At 43.9% G+C, this 27,610-nt stretch overlaps 1 long non-coding RNA gene across 2 annotated transcripts in view; it reads left to right on the top strand.

Annotated features, from left to right (window-relative positions):
• The window catches only part of LOC146049930 (uncharacterized), a 29,208-nt gene extending 5,860 nt beyond the window's left edge, over positions 1–23,348 (top strand). For both annotated transcript variants that reach the window (XR_014466237.1, XR_014466236.1), the window contains exons 2-5: positions 16,128–16,250; positions 16,379–16,478; positions 16,615–16,671; positions 21,846–23,348. This is a non-coding gene — a long non-coding RNA (uncharacterized LOC146049930). The remainder of the gene's footprint in view (positions 1–16,127; positions 16,251–16,378; positions 16,479–16,614; positions 16,672–21,845) is intronic.
• The last annotated feature ends 4,262 nt before the right edge of the window (positions 23,349–27,610 follow it).

Below are 27,610 nucleotides of genomic sequence, written 5' to 3'. Positions count from 1 at the left end.
CGCCCCCCATCTTCAATAGAACTCTCATCTTTTAGTAAATAAACCTCAATTAAACTATGGGAAGTGGGAATATGTTGGGGGTGAGAAGATCAGCTCAGTCTTAGACACGTTGAGTTTAAGAAAGTTCTGGAATATCCCAAGAAATATAGCACAGGGACAGTTGAAGATACAAGTGAGGAGAGAGAAGGACAGGTCAGAGGACGATAGGTTGATTTTATTGTAATCATCATAGGGATGATATTGTAAGTCAAAAGACTAATGAGGATATATGGCGAGAGAGAGAGAAGAAGAGGACCAAGAACCAGAACCTTCAGGGAAACCTACAGTCGCCTGATGAGAGGGAGAGATTGAGGAGGTGGACAAGATGGGAATAGACAGAAGGAGATAGGTAATAGGGGAGGTGGGAGATGATATGGTCAAGTGGGAAGAAATAGGACTGGAGGAGGAATGGATGAGGCTCATGACTTCCTCACCAGAGACATGGGAGAAGGGCGATATCCTATTATCCACGATTAATGATTGTGGGTAACAAGGCGAGTACACATGGTAAGATTTGTCTGCTGCCGATATCGAATCGATAGCGGCAGCCACCGGAACCCGGCAGGGTGCCGGCACCTACTGTCAGGGAGGGAGTGACGGCCTCGGGGGGAGCGAGGCGGTGGCTATTTCATGCATTGAGCAGCATGGCCCTTGTTCCGAAATAGTAGAGATAGACTGTGCTGCACCCATGGTTGGCGATCCCATGGGTACCCGGGCGGGCTGATGCCTCCCGACGGCAGGCGGCTGACGTCACATGACATCAACCGTCCACCTTGTCTTCCTTCCGGCATCCGCAAACATAAGACAGTCTCAACTGACTTATATTGATGACAATCATTCCATTGTCACTGACCATCAAATGACTTATCCTGCTGCGGGCGCATGCAGGGGGATGCGTCTTCCTAACCCATCCCCTCAAATGGTTGCAAGGAGATATGGCGTTGGGGGGGGGGGGTAGATTTTCCCCGGGGCGGCGTCACAAGGACTCAATAAGCTGTGAGCTTCGCAGCTTACCAAGTCAACCAGAATGACTCCCTAACTGTAGAGAAACTCTATATAGTAAAAAATAATAAAAATAAGATGCAGTCTACACCAAACAGTCAGTCGAGCATTGACCAATCATATGCAAATTAGGATCATGAAAGCTCAATTCCGATTGATCATTTTAAAATACTGCAAATCCTGTTATTTCCACCATTAATTGATCATTTCATACTTCTAATAAAGTACACAAACATGAAGGGTGACATTTAATGAGATGCAAAAATATGTATTTTACGATTTAATTCGCCAAAACGGCCTTTTTCCCGAATTCGCATATTTAATGAGATGTGAAAAACGGAAAGAATTGCGATTTTTGACGCGTAATCGCACTTTCTGAAAGTGCGATTTTTAGTCGCGCCGGAACCCGCATCCAGATGTTTTTCGATTGAAACGTATATAATTTGCATAATTTAATGCCCCGGCTGTGGCATGACACCGCAGGCTGTTGGAGCCCGGTACTGGTTTCAAAATACGGGGGAACCCCAGATTTTTTGTCCCCCGTATTTTTGAAACCAGGTCTGGCTCAATGAGCCCGGGGCTGGTTATGCTCAGGAGGGGGAACCCCACGCCATTTTTTTTTCTAAACACAAAATCGCAAATTTACTCAAATTCGCACATTTACTCAAATTCGCACATTTTCATGCCTAAAAATCTCACATTTTCATGCCTAAAAATCGCACCATATCGCACTTTTTTGCCACAAATTCGCATCTCATTAAATTTGCGAATTCACAGCAAAAATGCCATTTCTAAAAAATGCGATATAGTGCGATTTTGAGCAAAATCGCACATTTGAAAAAAATCGCACTTCACTAAATCTCGCCCCAAATTTCTACTAATTGAACGTCGGCATGAAAAAATACCGATAACCTGCCTCGTTCATAATGTGCCCTAAACAAAACATCAATACAAGGCCTCCGTTTTACAAATTGGAAATCTCCACCATTAAATTTACGACCCCCAACTTCCACACACAAACGGAATCCGGCCAGACAGCGAGTTCCCCTGGGTAATGATTTGCTACATAAATATGTATGTGTCGCCTTGGAGTGCTGAAAATGCTGATAATAAAGATAAACTAAGTATATATAATCACAATAGCCGTTCTACCCTTATACGACTCTATTTGCAATAAAACGCGATTCACTGATATGAGAAAATTGCTAGGTTGGGAAATAATTGGACGCAGCTATGGCAGTAACAAGAGAAAGTAAAACATCATTTAGTAAGTGGTTCTCCTGTCAGATATTTATACGCCTGGAAATCGGGAAGTGGATCGTACTTACACTATTATTTACCAGATCTTGGACTTTTTTGTAATGTTTTATGGTGTTGTAGATGTCTCTCTCTGTAACACTGCCGAAAGGATGTCCATCGTCAGCGGTAATATATCGGTCATTTTATTTAGTCTTGTGTCAGGCAACATGCGGTTATTTACAGCGACAACGGGAGTAATTTAAGTCAGCAATGTCATACAAGGACTTGTGGACACTCAATCACACAGTGTTGCTTCCACTTTTTAATGGCTAACAATGTTCAACTACTTTTATATACCGACTCCATCCACCACAGGTGAACAGAGGACGCCGGGCCAAACATTCCTGAATAGGGTAGCAGTGTTTTTCAACCGATTTCTATATTACATCTTAAGGAAGATGTTCAATTGACTATTAAACTGCAGTCCACACACTGGGCCTGATTCAGAACCATTTGGTTGGGACTGAATTCATCCCCATTTCTGATGTTGGGGGTCTGCGCATGCCTGAATATGTGCACATGCAAATCCCCTGTGCGAACGTCTTCGGTGAGTTTCACACTCGCTGTGGCGTTCGCACTGTCAGGGGAGGGAAGGGGTTGGGCATGACGCGGTAGCCCCGAATTCAGAGCTGAGCGGCCATCTGAAAAGTACGTATTGACTTTTCAGGCGGAAGGCTGCAGAAAACATTTTATGGTCTATTATGTTATTTTTTAACACTTAGAGGGGTAATCAATCTGGATACCGACTGTTTTCACCAGCAAATGACATCAACTCGACAGTCGGCATTCAACATACCAACTGTCGAGTGTTGGAACGGCTTTGGATTTGTTGAAAAACGGCCACGGATTTGACAATTCATATATATATCCAGCCGTATCCAGAATACAGATCCGCCTCCATAGGGAGGTGAGTCTGTAGCAGTTGAGTCCTGTCCGGAATGGCGAGTCCCCGCCCAGGTCTGAATAATGAACTGCTGATATTTCGACCTGTTGGAAATATCGGCTCGGAGTGAATATATCCATAAGGGGTAAATTTACTAAAGCGTCTAAAAATTAAAAGATGCAATGTTGCCCAAAGCGATCAGATTTCTCTTTTGCATCATAGAAAATGATAAACATAATCTGGCTGCCATGGGCAGGGCCGGTGCCACCACTAGGCAGCTCTAGGCATTTGCCTAGGGTGCCGGCACCTGGAGGGCGGCAGTTCGCCCCTCACCCCCAGCATGATGATGGAGGGTTAGCGAACTGTGTAAAAAACCTTCGGCGCCGGCGTCCCTGCAGTGCTGGAGCGGGCACGGGTGTCCGTGCCGCGGGGGTACCTGCGGCGCTGTCATTGTGTATAAAGCTGGCGGCGGCCGGCGGGGTCCCTGCAGTGAATAGAAAATGACTAGCGCTTCCCGGTTTTTTACACAGGTACCACCGCTACCACCCCCCCCCCCCCCCCCCGGCACCGGGGCGCCCCACCCCGACTCGCCTGGAGCGCTCCGGTGCCTTGCACCGGCCCTGGCCATGGGCAACGTCACCGATTTTATTTTAGAAGCTTTAGTTAATATACCTCTAAGTAGATTCTTCTTTATAACAAACACGACCCCTTTAACCCCTTCCCGACATTTGACGTACATTTACGTCATGGTCGGGATGTACTTCCCGACGCATGGCATAAATGTACGTCATGACTTTAAAGTGTCACCGCGTCTATAGACGCGGTAACAGAGGGACGATGGCTGCTGTCCCTGACAGCAGACATCTTCCCTCGTGGCCCAGGGGGGGCAGCGATACCCCCCCATCGGCGATCGCTGTGATTGGCTGTTCAAATGTGAACAGCCAATTGCAGCGTTTTCTGTGTACCGGCGAATAACGACGCTCGGTAACACAGGGATCGGTGGTGATTGGTGCTGTTAAGTACAGCACCAATCACCACCAGGTGTAAAGGGGTCACTGGTGGTCGCCCCACCTCACCCCACCTGCCCCCAAGGCTGTGATTGGTCCGTCGGACCGACGGACCAATCACAGCCATTACACCTCACAGAAAATAACAGAGACAGCCCTGCAGCCGCCATTCCGGTCAGGAACAGCGCGCAGAGCGGTCTCCGTGCCCATCTGTCCACTTATACTGACCTGATCAGCGTTGGTGGCATCCGTGCTGCCAGCTGCTGGTGCTTCCTGGTTGTTGGTGCTTCCTGCTTGGTGTGCTGCTGCTGCTGCAGCGTCATTGTGTCATTGTGTCATATAATATAATATTGTGTAATACAATTTTGTCTCTGCTGCCCCCTGCTGCCCCCCTTTTGTGCTGATCAGAATAAATTAACTGATCAGCAACTTTTTTGGGGTGCAGGTTTTTTTTTTTTATATATACCCCGTCAGGTTGCACCAAAAGTTGTGTGCCTGCTGCCCCTCACTGCTAATCAGTGTTGCATCACTGATCAGCAGTTTTTTGTTTTTTTTTTGAGGGTACTGAGGGTGCTGTTTTTTTTTACACCCACGGTCATTTTGTGGGTGTCCTGTGGCCGCTGAGCGCTGATCAGTGACGTACATCACTGATCAGCATTTTTGGCACAGGGTTGATCCAATTTTTTTTTTTGGGATCAAATTCCTGTTGCCTTTGACTGATCAGCAGTTTTTTTAAATTTTTTTTTTTTTGGAGGGTGTTGTGGGGTCTTTTTTTTTATTTTTTTTACACCCACTGTGATTTTGTGGGTGTCCTGTGGCCGCTGAGCGCTGATCAGTGACGTACATCACTGATCAGCATTTTTGGCACAGGGTTGATCTAATTTTTTTTTTTTGGATCAAATTCCTGTTGCCTTTGACTGATCAGCAGTTTTTTTAATTTTTTTTTTTTGGAGGGTGTTGTGGGGTCTTTTTTTTTAATTTTTTTTACACCCACGGTGATTTTGTGGGTGTCCTGTGGCCGCTGAGCACTGATCAGTGACGGACGTTACTGACCAACATCTGTGCTCAATTTTTGGCGCAGGAGCTTTTTTTTTTTTTCTTTGCACTTACACGTGTTAAAGCACTACATACACACTACATACCCCCCGTGTTGAAATAAAGTTTGTACCCCCCCTACACTATACACGTGTTGAAACACTACACTTACACAAACACAAAAATAATAAAAATGTCCCAATCATCCCAATCAGCGGAGGAGGCATATGCCCTTATTGCCTCTGACACTGACACAGCCAGTGAAGTAAGCGATGAATTTGCATTCGTCTTAAGCTCCTCTTCCTCCTCTAGTGATGAGGGACCCCCTCAAAGACGCCCCCGTAGAGCAGCTGAGACCCCCCCCCCCAAATGATTGATCCCGTATGGACCCCACCACCAGACAATTTTGAGCCCCAGGTTCCTGAGTTTTTGGCCAACCTAGGAATCCAATTTGATACTACAAGCCTCAAAGAAATTGACTTTTTCAAAGTCTTTTTCTCTGATGATTTTATAAATTTAATGGTGGACCAAAGTAATTTACAGTATATGCCCAGCAGTTTATTGCCCAAAACCCCACGTCATCATTTGCTAGGTGGACCCCTGTAGATGCAGTAGCGATGATGACGTTTTGGGGTCTGGTGTTACATATGGGCAGAGTTAAAAAGCCAGAAATTAGGCAATATTGGAGTACAGATGTTCTGTACAGCACCCCACTTCATCGTATGGCCATGACCCGGACTCGTTTTGAGACGATCCTTAAATTTTTGCATTACAACGATAATGCACAGTGCCCACCCAGAGATGATCCCACCTTTGACCGGCTATTCAAAGTCAGGCCGGTCATTGATCATTTCAGCGCCAAATTTGCTGAGATGTACATCCCCGAAAAATTCATTTGTTTAGACGAGTCACTTATACATTTTAAAGGAAGGGTTAAATTCCGCCAGTACCTTCCCAATAAGAGGGCAAGGTATGGCATAAAAATGTATAAGCTGTGCAAAAGTACCTCAGGGTACACCCACAGGTTTAGGGTATATGAAGGGAAGGACACAAGAATTGAACCGCCAGAATGCCCCCCCTCCCTCGTAGGTGTTAGTGGAAAGATTGTCTGGGATTTAGTGCACCCCTTCCTGGATAAGGGTTATCACCTCTATGTGGATAACTTTTACACCAGCATCCCCCTGTTTAAGGCCCTTGTTTCAAGAGGTACAGCAGCTTGCGGTACTGTGCGCAAGAACCAAAGAGGCCTCCCAAAAACGCACGTTGCCCAATTACTGAGAAAGGGTGAAAGCAGGGCACAATCCACCGAAAATATGTTGTTGGTCAAATATAAGGACAAGAGGGATGTCCTTATACTGACAACAATTCACGGAGACAGTACCACCTCCGTCCCTGTACGAGGTACCAGTACCCACACCTCAAAACCTATTTGTATCCTAGATTACAATAAGTACATGGGCGGAGTGGATCTTTCAGATCAGGTACTGAAGCCGTACAGTGCCCTGCGGAAAACAAAAATATGGTATAAGAAGCTGGCCGTGTATATCATCCAGATGGCACTGTATAACGCTTACGTACTATTCCGTTCTACCAGCCAGACGGGGACATTTATGCACTTTCAAGAGGAAGTCATAAAGGGCCTTATATTTGGGAACCAGCAGGCAGAGGGCCCCAGTACTTCTAGTACTGGCCCCAGTACTTCTAGTACTGGCCCCCGTATTGTATCAGGGCAGCATTTTCCTAACGAAATCCCCTCCACTGGAAAAAAGGGCAGGACACAAAAAAGGTGCAAAGTTTGCTATAAAAAGGGAATAAGAAAGCAAACTATTTTCCACTGTGAAACTTGCCCCAACAAACCCGGCCTATGTATGAAGGAGTGTTTTAAAATATACCACACATCTATGGATTATTAGGTTCATCATTTCACCGTGCTTCGGGGGTCTTGCTAATGCGACATAGCACCCACCATTCATTCCACCAGAATCTGTGCTGCAAAATCCAAATATCACTCCTTCCCTTCGGAGTCCTGCCATGCACCCAAATGGTATTTTTTGGTCACATATGAGGCATTGCCGTACTCGGGAGAAATTGCGGCACAGATTTTGGGGTGCTTTGTCTCCTTCATTCCTTGTGAAAATGAAAAATTTTGAGCCAGAACTGCATTTTTGTGTAAAAAAATGTAATTTTTCATTTTCACAGCCCAGTTGTACCAAAATTGGTGAAACCCCTGGGGGTTTGAAATGTACACTATACCCCTAGATGAATTCCCTGAGGGGTGTAGTTTGCAAAATGGGGTCACTTGTGGGGGGGTTCCACTGTATTGGTGCTTCGGGGGTCTTGCTAATGCGACATAGCACCCACCATTCATTCCACCAGAATCTGTGCTGCAAAATCCAAATATCACTCCTTCCCTTCGGAGTCCTGCCATGCACCCAAATGGTATTTTTTGGTCACATATGAGGCATTGCCGTACTCGGGAGAAATTGCGGCACAGATTTTGGGGTGCTTTGTCTCCTTCATTCCTTGTGAAAATGAAAAATTTTGAGCCAGAACTGCATTTTTGTGTAAAAAAATGTAATTTTTCATTTTCACAGCCCAGTTGTACCAAAATTGGTGAAACCCCTGGGGGTTTGAAATGTACACTATACCCCTAGATGAATTCCCTGAGGGGTGTAGTTTGCAAAATGGGGTCACTTGTGGGGGAGGTTCCTAACTTTTAGCATCTTATGGTGCCTAGAAACCTACATGGTGCCTAAAAAATAATCTCATAAAAAGGAGGCTCCAAAATCAAGTAGGTCCTCCTTCTATTATGAAGCCTGTGGTTTGGTCAACGTGCACACTAGGGCCACATATAGGATATTTATGAAAACAAAAGAATTGGGGGAATCAATTTTTAGTCACATTTCTCTAGTAAAATCTACTGTGTTCATTAGAAAAATGTATTAAAATTGAAAATCTGCTAAAAAAATGAAATTTTGAAATTTCACCTACATTTTGTTTTAATTTCTGTGAAACACCTAAAGGGTTAACAAACTTCCAAAATGCTGTTTTGAATACTGTGAGGGGTGCAGTTTTTGAAATGGCATCATTTATGGGGGTGTCTCACATACAAGTCCCTCAAAGTCACATCAGAACTGAACTGGTCCCTAAAAAAATCAGTGTTTGAAATTTTCTTGAAAATTTGAGAATTTGCTATTCATATTTTAAGCCTCCTAGTGTCCAAAAAAATTAAAAGGAGGTTGAAATAATGATGGCAACATAAAGTAGACATATGGTCTATGTTAGTTATTAACTATTTTGAGTGGTATGATTATTTGTCTCGCAAGCAGAAAATTTTACATTTTGCAAATTGCAAAATTTTCAATTTTTTTACGACATTTTGGTATTTTTCACAAAAAAAACAGACTGTATCGACCAAAATTTACCACTAACTTAAAGTACAATGTGTCACGAGAAAACAATCTCAAAATCACTGGGATAAGTAAAAGCAATAAAAAGTTATCCCCACATAAAGTGATACATGTCAGATTTGAAAAAAAGGGCTCTGTCAGGAAGGCAAAAACAGGCTGCGGCGGTAAGGGGTTAAAATATAACAACATTATGGTGTATAATCGATGATTTTTGTGAGCTGTGACGGCTCTCGCAGTCACTATTGAACTGACCCCCTGCACACGCCGTTTCCACCTCGCTGAGTTTTTGCAGCGAAGGTGAAACGGCGTGTGCAGCGAGGCTATTATTTTAAGTTCCTTAGCAAAAGTTTGTATAGCGCGTACATGGATGGCCATAAAAGCCCCAGGAATAACTGAATGGACCAATTTGGTCAACAATGTCTTTAAACATGAGAGGGAGGTATATATTCTAAGGAATAATATTGATAAGTTCTATAAAATATGGGGCTTTGGTATCACTCAAATTATTTTAAAGGTACACTAACCACGTAACTTTACACACGCAGCTAGATTCAAAGATTGGGAATTTAAATTAAATTAATAATCAAAAGCACAAGGTTCATTATATAGGCACTATAAAAATGCACTGATTTAATTTAGTCACATATTAATCACGATTCATCTATATCCAATGCAGTGCATGGACAATATGGTTGGAAGTTAAATTTTTTTTTTTTTCTCTTCCCTCTAGTACAGGGGTGGCCAACCGGTCAGAGGTAAAGAGCCGAAAAATATAGGTAGTCAAGCTAAAGAGCCGACATCATGCACGCGCCGAAGGCGCATGCGCCAAAAAAAGGGGCTTAGTCTATTTTGACCCCTTGAGTGGGTGTGATACAAATATACCTCCAATAGTGCAGTGCCATATATACATATGCCCCCAATAGTGCCAGATACACATATGCCCCCCACGGTGCCAGGTATGCACCACACGGTGGCGGGTATGCCCCTACGGTGCCAGAAAGCTGTTATGCCCCCACAGTGCCAAAAAGCTGGTATGCCCCCACAGTGCCAAAAACAGCTATGCCCCCACAGTGCCACAAACTGCTATGCCCCCACAGTGCACATTTCCCAGCAGCATCACTCACCGTTGTTGCTGCTGCTGCCAGGCGGGGAGAGGACAGTCTGTTGTCCCCCTGCAGTCCTCCTGTCATGTCACTTTTGGGAGGAGAGCACAGCATAGTGCATGTCTCCTTCCCCCTCACTTACCTGTGACTGGGCTGTCCACCAATCAAAGCTCGCTGGCCGGCTCCTGATTGGCAGCTGGCCCGCGAGCTCTGATTGGCGGACGGCCCAGTCACAAGGATGCACAGTAAGGGGTAGGAGAGATGCGCGATGCGTGCTCTCCTCCCCTCAGAAGGAGAAGGGATTCAGGGAACCGGCAGCAGGGGGGACTGGGACGGACGGTGGGCGGCCGGCAGCAGTGGGAGCAGGAGCCGCACTTTACAAGGGGGAGAGCCCCATGAGGCTCAAGAGCCACAGGTTGGCCACCACTGCTCTAGTAGATAAAGTTTGGGCCATGGCCAGGGGGGCTATTAAATAACTAAGGGTTAATTGGGCACAATACTCTGTCACAAGAGGATAGAATAGAATTAGGTCTAATGCAAAGTCCTAATTGTTAGGAGAGATTGAGGCAATAGATGGATGAAACAGATACAGGTTGAGTATCCCGTATCCAAAATGCTCGGGACCAGGAGAATTTTGGATAACGGATTATTCCGTATTTCGGAATATTTTAATATTTCAATGATGTATTTTGAAGTATCTTGCATTTATGCTGTATAAACACATAATATACACACAAATATATTTTATTACCACATAAAATACACACAAATATATTTTATTTGTTCAAAAAACAAGGTTTCAAAACGTGAAACAAAATGTGTGTACTATCTCAGCACTGAATTTGAATGCCAAGCAATCATTTTCTTGCACATATATAGTGCCAGTTACATATAATGTCCTCAGTAGTGCTGTTACAAATGTCCCCAGTGAGTTTTTAGCAAAAAAAAATTTTTTTTTCACTTTCTGGAATGTCCGTATTTCGGAATAATTCGGATAACGGATATTTGGATACGGGATACTCGACCTGTATATAGAGGCAGAAATTGAAGAAGACAGATGTGTGGTTTTATGTTATTAAATTGTCATCTTGTGTGATTATGTATATGTATGTTCCATGTATGTCCTTTTTGTCAATGTATAAATTAAAAATGTCAAATAAAGAGAATATAAAAAAAAAAAAACAGCGAGGCTCGTGGCTAAATGCGGCGGGCCCCCTGCATTAGCCGCGAGCCTCGCTGTTTGGGGGAATCCTCGCTGTGCTCGCATATAAAAATTGCACATCATGTAAAGAATCAGATGAAAGGACTCCCGGGGAGCTGCCGGGGAGGTTTAGGGGAAATTAGATGCAACTTGTGCCTCAGATAAGTCACACTAATGTATGGGGACCTTTATTGATCCTTTTTTTGGGCACTGATTTGTCCGTTTTCTATGTGACACCTCTTCCCCTTGGTTTAACAGTGTTGAAGATTTAAATTTCCTAAACTCTCTCCCCCTTGGACCAACTTTACTGGATGTTGTTGTACAATCATAAAAGGCAGCATCCACAGCACCAGCACTTGGTTGCTGCTCCTGCTCTTCTCTTGACTGGGCATGATTCATAAGACAGACAGAAAACACACAAAGATTGTACTAAAAAAAAATATAAAAAAAAAATGTTTTTCACAAATGACAACTCATACTGCAGGAAATTAATACATATGATATGCCGGGGGTGCAGATGCTGGCAGTCAAAAGGGGCTCTGTTACCCTAACCCTCGCTTGCAACAGCCTAACACCCCTACAACTTTACCCTAACCCTCCCTGCTAGTGCCTAAACCCTGTACCCCACCACTTAAACCTAACCCCCCCCCCCTTGCCCCATACCTTAACCCTCCTTGTATGTGCCCAAGCCTAATTACCCTCCCTACAGCCTAATTCTAACCTCCCCACATGCAGCCTAACCCTAAGTTTCCTTTAAACTTAACCCCCCTTCCCCAGCCACACACTCACTAGCACGCCCCGCATACTTACCGATTTGGTATGCCAGTTGTCGGTATTCTGGCATTGACATCCTGATCCTTTTCAAAGTTCTGGCGCCAATGTTCTGATGGCAGTTGGGATACCGGCATCTGTATACTAAACATGCTGACCATGTCCCCAGGAAATAACACCACATATAATTATAAAGGGGCCAATTCAAATCTGAACAAAGGGGCCAATTCAAATCTATTTGTCGTGGGCCAAATTCAGCACCTTCCCCAATATTTGGGGGTTTGTGCAATCGTGTCCATGCGCGTGTGCAAAAACCGGGAACGAACAGATTTGGTGTTCGTTTCAGAGGGATGGGTGGGGTCAGACACTGGGCCGGAGTAGGGGAACATCCAGCTTTTTATGGGCACCCCCATGAAAATGCTGGGTGTTCCCCTGGGAACGCAGGTGGGGCAATGCCTGTGGCTGACATCACATGACGTCAGTCCCCGCCCCCTTTTCGGCCATCTCCGGTTGAAATAAAAGTAATTTTTCACCGGCTTTTATTTCCGAAGGGGAAAGAAATGATTCAATGGTCGATTTATTTCTCTTCCCTTTGGCCGCAAGAGGGGATGTGTTCACGGTCAGATCCCCTCGTAAGTTACCGTATGTTACCGAGGAGATGCGGGGGAGGCAGGAGCTCATCAGAGGAGGGGGGGGTGGTCAGTGATTAGCCACACGCTGTGCACGCTAGTGAGCGAGTCTGAATCAGGCCCAAAGTTCCCTGCTGGAACATGAACGACTGTCTACCCTGTCACTGAAAGATTTTACTTTTCAGTTTTTTTTTTATAAAACCAGAAAACAAACTGGTACAGAAAACAGAATCCTGCTCTTTACTAAACACAACATCCTTATGTCATGCTCATGGCAAATTCACTGTAAAGGATGGGAAGACAAATGTACCTTGAAGGGTAACTACACCCATGAAAATTATTAAACTTTATTACTTTAAAAAATGTTCATTTTCTCAAACCGCTCGAGTAAGAATTATGCTCCCTGCAGTATTAGTTCTATCCCTGCTATTATGCACGTGGAATGGAACAGACACTTCATAAAATGCTGTTTTAAAGGTAATAATGAAGAACAGCCTAATATTTTTCTTTATCCCCATTAAATTAGGCTGGCCCTACAGGTTATACTGTACAATGTGGGTAATTCTAGTTCACTCGCAAAGGCACAATCACTCTCTAATGGACAAAACCATGCTGCTCTGCAGGTGGGGCAGATGTAACATGTGCAGAGTAAAGACTGGCTGCTTTATTTTTACACTGTAATATAGATATCAGTTTGAAGTACAAACCCCACCCAATTCTAACTGTCTGCACATGTTACATCTGCCCCCCCCCCCTGCAGTGCTCATGGTTTTGTCCATTAGAGAGTGATTGTGCCTTTACGAGTAAACCAGAATAACCCCCAATGACAGGAAACATAGCAAAGGGTTTCACTGTCTATGCAGGTGAAAGAAATTCAACCACTATGGGGCTTGTTCAGGTTGGCAGAGACAATGGGGTTTATTTACTAAGATGGGAATTCTACTGAAGAGGCGATGTTGCTATGGGCAACCAATCAGAATCTACTTATTTATTTAGTACCTTCTAGACAATAATAGATAGTATCTGATTGGTTGCTATGGGCAACATCCCATCTTCAATAGAACTCCCATCTTAGTAAATAAATCCCAATTAGTTATTTTAATCAAACATTGTAATTGGATTTCCTTTAATTGCAACGTAGAGAGGCAATGAGAATGTAAAAGTGCTTTGACAAGCAAAGATAAAAGCAAGCAAGTACTGTAGACCAAAAATATCTGCTACCCTGCCACCCAACCCTAACCCCTCCCCCCACAGCCTAACCATAAACCTCCCTTCCTCTCAGCCCAACCCTAACCCCTCCCCACACAGCCTAACCCTAAACCTCCCTTCCTCTCAGCCCAACCCCAACCCCTCCCCACACAGCCTAACCCTAAACCTCCCTTCCTTTCAGCCAGAGCTGGATTAAGCCTCCGGGGGGCCCGGGGCACTTTAGAAATGGGGGCCCCCTCCTACTTGTTATTACTGGCCGCAAACTGCACAGGAGAATATTACACTGTCAAAACACAGAGCAAGAGCAGTATAAACTTGGTCAATGGTCAACTGCGGGGGGGGGGGGGGTTAAAATAAACATGCAGTATATAAAAATACTGCAGGAAAAGCCTGCGTTTGTCCCTCTGTACCTTACTCTGTAGGAGCCCAGACAGGCTCAGTGCTGCCTCTGATTAAAAACCCTCCCATAACAAGGCAGCTGCTGCTGCACAAGCCACTCAGCCACTGACCTCTTGGGCAAAGTCTTATGGGACTTAATCAACTCCCAGTAATGCACTGCACTTGTGCAGTCAGTGTGCCTTGACTCCTTATGCTCAGCACCATTAATCATGGTCCCCTTGGCAGATAGGTGAAGCTGCAGCACTACCCCACTCCCATGCACAAAACCATTAGCTAAAAATTAAAAAATGTATATTTTTTTTTAATACATGCCAACCACAGGGGGCGCCTAGATAGAGGGGGGCCCAGGGGTACTGACCCCTTGTGCCCCCATTATAATCCAGCCCTGCTTTCAGCCCAACCCTAACCCCTCCCCCCACAGTCTAACCCTAAACCTCCCTTCCTCTCAGCCCAACCCTAACCCCTCCCCCCACAGTCTAACCCTAAACCTCCCTTCCTCTCAGCCCAACCCTAACCCCTCCCCCCACAGTCTAACCCTAAACCTCCCTTCCTCTCAGCCTAATCCTAATCCCTCCCTCCACAGCCGAACCCTAAACCTCCCTTCCTCTCCCCCCATCTGGCTGGTTGGAACAAAAACATGGATATGGATGAGAGCAAATGACAGTTGACCATTTGCTTGGAAATGCTGGAAAACTGCCAAACTGCCATTCAGATATTACTAGGTTTTTGTTCCAACCAGATAAATCTGTAGATGTATGGTCACCTTTAGTCGCTTGCTAGTGCAAAACCCCTCTTTCTGGTGATGTCTATGAAAACATGGTTCTTACACGGGAAACAGCACAGAACCTGGCACCATGCCAGTATTTCTAGCTTCTGCGCAGGTGACCTTAAAGATGGCCTTGCTGGTAACAGGAGGCTGCTTGTTAGGATGGACGAGTTGCATATATTGAAACACTGTAATTAATCTCTGATATTCCTTGTGACATATACAATAGGCCGTACTTGTTTCCTAGCACGGCGCCCATCGCATCGTATACCATAACAGTTAATATGGTATACGATGGTATGCGATGCGATGCAACGCGATATTGTATAATAAAATATCGCATCGTATGCCATACAATGGCATACGATGCGATGGTATACGATTTTTTATTGTACAAGCACCCTGATGAGTCCTTACAATGTTAAATGGCCCCCCATTGTTAACGCTACCCCAGGATCAACGCCAACCCGAAGCATGGCGGCCCTGGGCATACTCAGTAGGGAGTAGGGGCCGCAGAACCAATCCTCCCCCAGGCTCCTCCAGCAGTCCATTTGCTGGGTACTTAGCACCCGCTTCCCTTCCTCTCGGTGCCACCATGTGTCCATTTGCCGCCTTCCACCAAAGTGTCACATACTGTAGATAACAGTTAGGGACATGTAAATTTGCAGGGTTGCCATGGACACCATAACGGTAAGACGGAATTTAAATATATAGCCACAAGGTCTGAAATATAATACATCAGATCAGAAAACGAAAAAGGGAAATTAAAACCCTTATTTTAAAAAAAGGCATTTCTCAAACCAAAGCAGAACAGTAAAAATCAGAATATAAAAGGAAGTAGACTCACGTTAAAGACCTCAAGGGCACAAAGGGAGAATATTAGAAAAGAGAAATTAAACTGAGAAAATGGTGAAAATATGCAGAAAGCGCAATGAACCAAACCAAATGTCCTCCAGCAAAGGTAATCTCCTTACAGAGAACTCTTTCCAGGATGAATTATTTTTATGCGCCTTTCTCATCTCCGCAAATGAGAGGAGAAATTGCACTGACAGTGGATTATTAGCATTGCGATGGGCTTGGATCTCGAGCACACTGTTTTAAGCTATTTGAAAACAAATATTAAATTTATCGAGTCTTTAGAGAACAATAGAAGGGGAAGAAAAATGTATATCTTGCGGTAATAAAAGGTTTAATCTAACACAGCTGGTAAATGTTATGGTTCTAAGGATCTACCAGGGCAGATTCCAATAGTCATTTAAATCAATGTACTGTAAACAGGATTACAAAGGTTACATATGAAAAGACTGACAAATATGTTTTTCAAATGGGATTTTAATGCCTTTATATAAAAGTACCGTGTTCCTTCCTGTGCAGCTCTCTTCCAGATGCCCCCATCAATACTGCGTAAGCGGGCGGACGATAAGGAAGATGACAGAGGCCATCAGAAATCAGAAAGAAGGGTTCACTTTAGAGAACCGGAGGTGTCGTATATGCATGGTAGGTAAACAACAACAAAAGGCGTTTCTATGGGGGATTTCAGGTTTCTGTTGTGATGCTCATTGCCTCAGGCCCTCGGCCCACAGGTCCTAAATAATTCTGCTTGTCATCTCTTATATTTTTGAAAGCTGAGCAGAAAGACAACAGAAGCTCACATACAGCACAGATCCCATAGAGGCGCTGGCACGGGTCACATGGCTGCCTTTTGAACCAAAGTAAATATCGAGTGTAAGTAGAACAAGCTCTACTTCCCCCCTTCCCCTGCTGTGACATGGGCTTAGCTAAAACAGCCATGTGCTCTGCACCTGTGTTCCCCAAAGAGATTAATGATTTCTCTGTGAACCTCTGTTTTTCCTTTGTTCAGCTGTCAAAAATGGAATGGGAGGTGAGTGGTGCTTGTCGGTTGGATACCAGAACGAATGTGAGTAGACTGTGATAAACAGAAGAACAAATGCTATGCATACAGTTGGGGTCAGGGAATCGCAAAGTGGAGTCTACTGTTATTCCATTAAGATTTACTAGACACAGCAGGATTCATCTATTTCCAGGACATCCCTCTCATTTCTCCGGCAGGTGTTACATAGTTACATAGTAGGTAAGGCTGAAAAAAGACTTGCGTCCATCTAGTTCAACCTGGTATAGATATCCATTGCTGATTTGGTAGGTTCTGGTATTTTACAGACAAATTATATTTCTTATTTGTACCCATGGATGTTTTTCTCCAGTAAATGTTTGTCCAACTTTGCCTTGAACGCATTTAATGAGCCAGCCGTTACCACCTCTCTGGGAAGAGAGTTCCAGAGTTTGACTGTTCTGACCGTAAAGAAATTCTTTCTACTAGCTGAATGAAATCTATTTTCTTCTAATCTATACTCATGCCCTCGCGTCCTAGATTCCTTTCTAGTAGAAAAGAGGGTGTGTGACAGTTCCTTATATTGGCCCTTGATATACTTGTACATGTTGAGCATGTCCCCCCTTAAACGTCTCTTTTCTAATGTAAATAGTCCCAAATTGCTTAATCTCTCCCCGTAGCTTAAATTCTCCATTCCCCTAATAAGCTTTGTTGCTCGCCTTTGGACTTTTTCTAATTCTATGATGTCCTTTTTATAGTGTGGGGCCCAGAACTGTACTCCGTACTCTAGGTGAGGTCTCACCAATGCTTTATATAGTGGCATAATTACCCTCGAGTCCCTAGTTTCCATTCCCCTCTTAATACATGCCAGAATTTTGTTGGCCTTTTTTGTAGCTACATTACAATGGGCACTACATCCTAGATTGCTGTCTATTTGGACTCCTAGATCCTTTTCAAGTATGGAATTACCCAGTTCCTCTCCGCTAAGGTTGTAACTTGCACACTGGTTGTGTCTCCCAAGGTGCATAACCTTACATTTATCTACATTGAACCTCATCTTCCATTTTTTTGCCCACTCATCTAGAATTGCAAGATCATTTTGAAGCATGGTGACATCTTCTGATGATTTGATGACTTTGCTAAGTTTTGTATCGTCCGCAAAGATGGATACATTGCTGAGTAACCCTATCCCAATATCGTTAATAAAAATGTTAAACAAAATGGGCCCCAAAACCGAACCCTGGGGCACTCCACTTAGTACCGTTATCATATCTGATACGGCACATTTCACAACCACTCTTTGTTCTCTATTACATAGCCAAATCCCTACCCATCTGCAGATATTTTCACCCAATCCTAGGTTCTCCATTTTATTAATCAATCTCTTGTGTGGGACAGTATCAAATGCTTTAGCGAAATCTAGGAAAATCACATCTACAGCATTTCCATTATCGAGGTTTTTGCTAACCTCTTCATAGAACCCTAGTAGATTAGTTTGGCATGAACGATTTTTCACGAACCCATGTTGGTTAGTACTGAGTAGACGGTGATGATCTAAATATTCCTGGATACCATCCCTTAAAAATCCTTCAAATAGTTTACCCACAATTGATGTTAAACTAACGGGTCTGTAATTAGCGGGATCTTCCTTTTTTCCTTTTTTGAATATTGGCACTACCTCTGCTATTCTCCAATCTTTTGGTACTATACCTGACGATAGTGACTTGCTAAAGATATAATGTAGGGGGGTAGCTAGTTCATCCCTTAATTCCATTAATATCCTCGGATGAATCCCATCTGGCCCTGGTGGTTTATTTGTTTTGAGTTTGCTTAGCCTCAGTATTATTTCCTTCGGCGTGAAATCCACAATGAGATCTGGCTTATTTGTCCCGTTTGTGGTAAATGTTCGTTCCACAGTCTGCTCTCCCTTAGTAAATACTGATGAGAAGAACTCATTTAACAGTTTTGCTTTTCCCTTGTCCTCAGTAACACTTTTTCCACTAGTATCAGTTAGTGGGCCTATGTTTTCCTTAATTAAACGTTTACTATTTATGTATTTAAAAAACTTCTTTGGGTTGGCTTTGCTTTCAGTGGCTATGCACTCTTCATATAATATTTTAGCTGCTTTGATTACCCCTTTACAAGTTTTGTTTGATTCTTTGTAACAAGTGTCCATCTCAGGCACTAATTTCACTAATAGAAACATCAGTTAAAAATATAGGAAATAACCCACATTGTATATACAGATGGAGCGCCTGTCATGCAGCTCCAGGGCTCGACAGAATGCCCCAATTAGTGAGCGCTGGCGGAGAGGCGATCCATCTGACTAGGACGTGCAAGCGTCACGCACGGGCATCCCAGTCACTCGGCGGCGGGGAGCGGAAACCCTGGGTTGGGAGGCAACGGGGACTGGCAGCGAGGTGGCAGAGAGCTCCGTCAGAACGGTGTGTGCTGACGGAGGCTGGCAGAGGCTGGTGATTCTATTGCCAGCTACCAGCTGAATGAGTGTATCTGTGTGTGTGACTATCTATCTATGCACCCCCAGGCTCCATTAATTCAAGAGCATAGTTGCCCACCCTCCCAGAATGGCCAGGAGGCTCACGAAAATCAGGTGGTGCTCCTTGCCCCCCAGAAAGTTGGGCAAGAACCCCGCTTTCCAGCCAGCCCCCAAAGACAACCCCCTCAGCTGTACAAGTGGGTGGTCTAAGGGGTCTAAGGGGGGACTTGTTGACATGATTTATGCTGAATCGGCTCATTGTAGTCCCGCCCCCTTCTGTATGTTTTCCCTGCCCCCGCTTTATGTCTTTTTGGTTTCTGATGCTTTCATCCGCCTTATCTGCTGTCTGCTTTCACAGTATTGATGGGGGCATCTAGAAGAGATATGTAACATATGTATCCTTTGTAATCATGTATACAGTACATTAGTTTAACCCTTTGAGTGACAACATCTCTGTGAGAGATGTGCAGAATATCAATTCGCATCCAGATGTTTTCCCATTATAAAGCATTCAACTCGCAAATGCAATAGGATGTGATTTTTGGTAAACGTTACCAAAAATCACCAAAAAAATAGACCAGGTTCTGACAGGCGAATTTGACAGAACCATCCACAGATCATTGAGATCTGTGGACGGTTCTGCCTTAAAAAAATGTGTAAAAGTTCAAATAAAATAAAAAATGGCATGTAATCCCCCCTCCTAAGCATAACCAGCCCCAGGCTCATTGAGCCGGACCCTGGTTCCAAAAATATGGGGGACAAAAAGTGTAGGGGTCCCCCGTATTTTGGAACCAGCACCAGACTCCAAAAGCCTGCGGTGTCAAGCCACAGCCAGGGGATACTTTTTATGTAGGTTCCCCGGCCGTACCATGCGCACCGTGGCTGGTCAGCCCTGGCAGAAGTACCTGGGGGAGTGAGAACCCCCTCAATAAAGGGGTCCCCCCAGGCTTCACCCGTCCATGGCTGAAGTCCTGGGCTGTCCCCTGCGTCCCTAGGTGGCTGATACATGTAACATTTAAAAAACATTGCTCTTTACAGTCAAACTACAAGCCCGACCCTTCCACCCATAATGGGACTTGGCGAACCACAAGTCCCGGCATGCGGGGCATTAATGGGCCCCCATGGACTTGTAGTTCACCTGTAAAAAAGAATGTTCAAATAAAAACACACAGACACCTAGAATCGTATAACTTTAATACACACACTCATTTTACACCAGTATACTGCACATTACCATTCAAGGCTCCAGCTGTGACGCTCCCCTGCCCCTAACCTGCACAGACAGCGGGGGTGAGCCAGCTCCCCTCGCACTAACTGCACAGCGGGGAATCCCAGTGTCGAAGTGCTATAGAAGCACTCAACCCTGATTGGCTGGAAGTGTCTCCATGGAGATGCCTACACAACGAGCATGTAACCCCTGGCAATGGGCATGTAACTCCCTGGCAATGAGCATGTAATCCACTGGTAACAAGCAAAAAAACACTGTCAATGAATAAGTAACCCCTGAAAACAAACATAAAACCTCTGGCTACAAGTATGTAACTCCTGGCAATGAGCATGAAACCCCTTGCTACAAGCATGTAACTCCTGGCAATGCGCATGAAACCCCTGGCAATGAGCATGAAACTCCTGGCAACGAGCATTCAGGTAAAAAAAAATATTATAAATGTATGGGTTGTGGGGCACCAGAATTTTTTTTGATGAGAGGGTGCAAAACTTCGGTACTTGTGTATTATAGCGGCGCCCCCGATGTTGGTCGTACAATGTTTTTATCGCATCGCATGCCATACAACCGATGGCATGCGATGCGATGCGACGCGATTTTACACCAGTATTCGATTAAAAATTGTACAAGCACCCTAATGGGTGATTTTAAGCATTTACAATATAAAATGCACCCCCACGCCACCCCCCACTATAAACGTGAACCGTGGCGAGCGCAGCGAGCCCGCGAGGGGCGGCGGTACACGTCCTACGACCTTTTCATACCCCCACTATCCACATCGGCGTGAAGTTGATCTTATATAGTGTGGCGAGCACAGCGAGCCACCACGCCCGAAGCGTGGCGAGCGAAGCGAGCCCCGCGAGGGGGCGCGTATACCTGTGAAGTTATGTGCGTCCGCTCGCCACGCTTTTGGCTTGGTGGCTCGTTGTGCTCACCACACTTTATAAAATCGACTCCACGCCGACGTGGATAGTGGGGGTATGAAAAGATCGTAGGACCCGTACCGCCACCCCTCGGGTTCACGTTTATAGTGGGGGTGCATTTAACATTGTAAGCACCCATTACGGTGCATTTAACATTGTAAGCACCCATTAGGGTGCTTATACAATTTATAATCGCATCCCATCGCATTGTATGGCATTGTATGCCATATACAATGTCATACAATTTTAAAATTGTATGTCATTGTACAACATCGCGCGATATCGCATCGCATACCATCATATGCCTTATGGTATACGATGCGATGGGCGCCGCTATAATACTCAAGTACCAAATTTCTTATTACGCCACTGATTTCTATACACCCCAATCAGTGCTGTCAAAAACTACTGTAAGTCCTACTACAGCGAAAATAGAGGAACAGAGATTTTTCCTTTACCGTCAGTGTTTTATATGAAGAGATACAATTCTCATAGCAAAGCTTGTAACTATTTCACATTTGATATTTGTTCTCTAAATTGCAAAATAATAATGATTCTTTTTGTTTTGTTTTTACCTCTGTTTTTTTTTTCCTTACAGCAAGCCCGCATTGTTCCAGTCCTATATTGTCCTTTCTGGTAATTGCTATTTGTATTTTGATGATCATCGCGTTGATTTTGTATTGTCGTCATCTGCAGCTGGGTTTGAGTACATTGAAATCAACCTTCGTAATCGTCATGCTTCGTCTGAAACACAATGTAGCAATCTGTTGGAACTTGTTCAAGAGAACGCCATGAAATATTACATATTTCAAGTCTGAAAACTCAACAGTTTAAACTCGAGTTTAACTGCATATTGTTGCATAATTGGAAAAATTGGAAGAAGCGATTGTCGTTAAAGATTGGTTTTGAAGATGTTTTTGCAGCTGAAGGAATTAAAGCGAATTAGATTCTCAAGCCGCGAATTCCAACACAAGAGCAACTTACGCAATTGAGAAGCTCTTCAAGATTAATAACTAATACAACAGTAACCTGTACAGCATCCCTTACACGCTATCAAAAGAATGTCATTTATTTGTGTAGCTCTGATTTACTTGGTTGCAGTGCAGTTATGTGGCTTTTAGATATAGCTCAAATTCTTCTGTATAACGTAATATCAAAATCAAAAGAACTCTATTTTGTACACGCGCTCTGGGACCTGTTGTGGCGTTGTACTGTATTTTATAACATGGCATACATACATTTTCTGTATGAAGACTTCTTTGAGACTGCAGGACAGTAGGTGAGACTTGCACTTGTACACGACTGTGAACTATCTTGAGTAATCTAATTCAGAAAAGACCTTTCTTATGAATGAATTTAACTTCACTATAAACAGGAACCACTTTCAGATACAGTAGGTACTGTAGGTAAAATACAGTTTTCTGACATTGAATTTCAACTGTACCATATTAAAGTATTACTTCTCACTTCATTACAGACACATTAAACTCCTCTACATGCATAAAAGCTTAGAATTTCAGCTATAATTATAATTATCCAGGAGTGGTTCAATAGAGGAAGGGGGCACTTGTGCAGTCTCTGTGCCCCTCCCCCCATTTTCTGCTGGCACATGTCTCCGGTAGATTCTGGCACTGTGCCAGAGTTCACTGCACATGCGACAATTTTCGTGAGGCTGACATGTTTCCGATGATCTCTGCAATGCCAACGGAGAAGTAATTATTGCTAATGCATTTATTATTGATATACACAGGGCCGGCGCTACCCACTCAGCAGCTCCTGCAAAGCAGGGAGGCGCCATGCTGAAAAGGCGCTGTCTCCCTCCCTGCTCTGCTAAAGCTGCCTCAGCCCTCACTGCCACTGCCTCCTGCACGCCGCCTGCAGCACCTGTCTAATAGTGGCTGGCAGTATGAAAAGCTGCTCCCTCACCCCCAGTGCACACACACACACACACACTGTTTGTCCTCCAAAGTCCTCGTCTTGCCCCCTCTTCCTCAACGGAAGGTCGTTGGACTCTTGTGCTGTGGCAGGCAGCGCTGTAATAACAAAGAGCGGCGGTGACCATGAAGTGTGGCAGTGCTTGATTTCGACCCCCCCGCCCAGTCTCTGTACAGCCTGTGCAGCCAGTGCCATGCCTTGCGCTTGTCTAAACTTTATATTTTTTTATATATATTTTGATCATGGCTACTGGCTGCTGCAGCCTGTCAAATCCTGAAGAGCAGCTCCCCTCACTCACTGACACTGTGAATGCCTGGATGTCATGTCCGGGTCCGCCCCCTACCCATTGCTCCCTGCATCTGTCAATCAAATGATGAACAGGCTGCTTCCCCTTCCCTCTTCTCAATGTGCAGTGCAGCCTAGTCCTCAACACTCCGCCCCCTCTATCTCCTCCCCTCTTCTTCCATCTCCTCCTTCTCTCCCCTCCTTTCCCCCTCAGTCACAAGAGGGGAAATGGCGTCCTCAGCATCCTGCCTACACAGATAGAAGAGGAGGGACTGTACAAGATTTAAACAGAAAAGAACAGTGAGTCTTTTAGTATACATATTTTTTAATAATTATATTTTTTTAATATTAATTTAGACACTTAAATAATGCCTACAACATTTTGCAGACGCAGCACTGAGATGCGAGTGGTTTGCTACACAGTGAAACATTTGCACAGTATTGGCTGCATCCTGGCTGCGCAGCCTACAGTCGCTGTGAAGCCAGACGCAGGCTGGCCATGTGTTGGGTTGTGTGCGATGTCACCCAGCCGTCGAAGCCCTCCACCTGACATGCCTGCATTGTCTCGACCACTCGCATGAAATGCTGAAACGATGCCCCCACAACAGGTGGGTGGTGACGGAGGCTTGCATAAAATGCTGAAGTGATGCCCCTGCAACAGGCCATAGGCAGCGGGGACGGTGGACAGTGCATACACTCCCACAAATGAGCTGCAGCTTGCTGCAATGGCAATGTGAAAGGGTGCAAAATTTATGGTTTGCAGGAGGGCGCTGGACACCCTAGCACCGGCCCTGGATATACAGTACCCATATCACTATTCCGGGGCATAAGGTTATACTGGGAGGCAAGATAGTTGTTGGTGCTACAAGCATGTAACTTGCAGTCACTACCAATAACCAGTAGCACCCAGATCAACACTGGCTCCGAGGCTGCCGAGAAGGGGGAAGGGGGTACTGTACATCTGGGCCCCAGCTTGTTACAGGGACCTTGTTCCTGGGGACCTTTCCAGTAAGCATGTCTGCGGCGGCCATTTTTCTAGTGTTCTTCAATACTGTGGGACTCTGGAGAGGTAAGTATAATGTATGGGTGCAGTGCGTGTGGTGTGGGGCCCCCTGGACCCAGGGGCCCGTGGGCACTGCGCACATTGCGCCTATTATAGAAATGCCTATGCACCTTTAGAACCACCTGTGGATCTTAAAATGTGTCAGTCAGTAATGAATACACTTGCGCTCCCATCAAACATGGAAAACATGAACTATTATTGTTTCCTATGGACTTGATTTGAGAAGTGCTGTCTAGATCAGGGGGATACAGAATAAAAAGCATGAATACATCCTAAACATCCAATGGGCAACAAATGCCTAGAAATATTTGTAAATTAGTACAGCCATATGAGAACTAGTAGGCTATTATCAGCTTACTAGCAAGTAGATAAATAGGTCAAATTCCAACCACCGTAGTTTTTGTTTCTGGTCATTGATGCAACCACAAACCACATGTTCCCCAACATGTCATGTTTTCAGCATTTCTGCCTGTGGAAGCAGGTGGGGTAATTACTGATCCAGTAAATTAGTTTGACTCACTGAATTAAAGACATTCATAAATAAATAAACAAATAATAAATAAATCATCAAAACATGACCTGTTGGTTCACCTTGAGGACTGGATTTGAGAACCCCGCCTTACACAATAGGCTGTGTTGATAACCAGCATTGTATATAGTGGCTTGATATGTTTTGGGGAATTGAAAAAAGTCATTCCTGCAGTGCTTGGCTGAGCTTGTGTTCCAACACATCCGGCTTAATCTATTTAGATTTTCAATTACTCTAACAGACAATGAGCTTCTGCTGGATGGTTTATTAAATTGCTCTGAAAGCAGAATACAAGCGTACAGAGATAGTTCAGACATATAGTAACAGGTGTAAATTAGTTGCTTAGCTGAAGTACACAAAATTTAATTAGAGTATAAACTCTGTGAGTTTTCAATTCGCAAAATATATGAAGTTTATGAATTTATTGAATGTTTCATGATAATTCTCTAGACACATTTATCCGGCTTGTTTCCAAATAAATGGGAATTTAAAGATCAACTTACTATTTAAGACTTCTGCTTAAAGGCCGGTCACTTTAACACACTAACTCCCGTCATTGCCGATCTAGACGAGATTGACTAACTTTAGACGATTGACCCCGTACCCGTGTAAAAGCCATAAGTGTGTTTATGATCTGCCCCCCCCCCCCCCATGATGTCATTGTATGGTATGTGTTTTATAGTGTAAACCTCTATTACTCACTCTTTGGCATGTCCACAGCTACCAATAGGTGAATTAGGGCTTAGGGGTCACTTAAAACACTGGGTGAGTGGCACAATGTATGACTTGGATGGGCAACAACTGCTGGATTCTTACCTGTAATGAAGTTTGGGTAGGTCTACGGAATCCTGGAACAGGACATCAGAGGTAAAATCTACTTAGTAGAACACTTTAAGGATCCCCTTTCATCATCTGATGTAGACCATCTACAGAAACAATCCATCTATACAGTATAGTAGTAAGTTTTGGGTATATAGTTTTGGGTATAAGTCTATATATTGACTTTTGTGGGGGTAGATGTAGCACTCCGGACACTTGGGTAATCCAAAATAGAAAATCTTTATTGAAGACAAGCAATACGCAAGTCTACATACCTGTTGACCCACAAAAGTCTACATACCTGTTGACGAGGCACCCAACCAGTTAAGCACTAAGGGAAGCTGTGTCCGGCCAAATCTACAAAGTATATATATATATATATATATATATATATATAAAAAAGGTATTTTCAAAACGGCACTCAGATAGTCCAATTGCAATGGTGGTGCAGGGTCCAGACACAGCAGTAAAATAGAGACAAAACTTACCCAACCTTGCAGAAGGGAAGAAGACAGACCAGCACTCGTTATGAAGAAATAGTTATATTAGAAAATGTTCACAACATAGCAAACATCTTAGGAAACATCAGACAGACCCGACAGTCTGTTTCAACTGGGCTCTAACCAGTTTTCCTCAGGAAAACTGGTTAGAGCCCAGTTGAAACAGACTGTCGGGTCTGTCTGATGTTTCCTAAGATGTTTGCTATGTTGTGAACATTTTCTAATATATATATATATATATATATATATATATATATATATATATATGGGACCAGAGCCCCGAAACGTGTTATTAAATTTGCACTTTACCACGTTACCGTTATTTGTGTGGAGTCGCTGAGTGCCGCCCGTCACCAACCAGTATGACGTTATGACTAATTGCCCCCATGAACAGTAGTAAAACCATTTGAGATCTGTGTCTAGTATCTGGAGGCATTTAACCTTTTCAGGGTTATCTGGTGGAAGTTGGACCACTTGCACCTAGATAAGCTGCGGGTCTCGAGAATATAAGCCACACTGTCCTGAAGGGAACAGTATGCTGAAGGGTAGATTGTGTAGCTTGTTTGAAATAAATGCGTATTTACTACTCGGGGGTTAGAGAGGCTGGGTGAGATTTAATAGGATAAGAAATTCAGAAAGTGAGAGATTTGGTGAGAAATCTCCAGTTTTTTTAAAGTGGCAATCATTTACACTGCAAAACCAGTTTGATTTTGCCGTGTAAATGATTGCCGCTTTAAAAAAAACTGGCGATTTCTCACCAAATCTCTCACTTTCTGAATCTCTCGTCCTATTAAATCTCACCCCCTGCTTCTAAAACTGCCATTGATTGGGTAATGTTCACACCACTGCAAAACCATTGGAAATATATCTGGCCAATCAGAATTTGGACACAATGCATTTATTAAGTGTGTATAATTAATAATTATGTAATGAATATGTATGGAGAAAATCATAATCATTTTATGGGGCACTATTATTTAAAATAACTTTATTACCAAGCCAACTTAATGAGTAATTAGTTTAACATCAATTGTTTATAATAAGTTGCCAATATTGAATGACTGCTAATAGGGTCAATAAAAATGTATTTGTATATGATGCGGGAAACCACATTTTGGTACAAAAATCATGACCATTAGTTTCCCGTATGTTCATTAAAAAAATAAGCATGAATGGGAAAACATTTTAGGCACGCATTTATGGGGGGGGGGGGTTTATATCTACTGAGTATT

This window comes from Crinia signifera, chromosome 12, assembly GCF_055691185.1.
Source record: "Crinia signifera chromosome 12, ASM5569118v1, whole genome shotgun sequence".
Taxonomy (NCBI): Eukaryota; Metazoa; Chordata; class Amphibia; order Anura; family Myobatrachidae; genus Crinia; species Crinia signifera.
The sequence above is the reverse complement of the archived record's forward strand: the minus strand, read 5'-3'. Positions and strand labels throughout refer to the sequence as shown.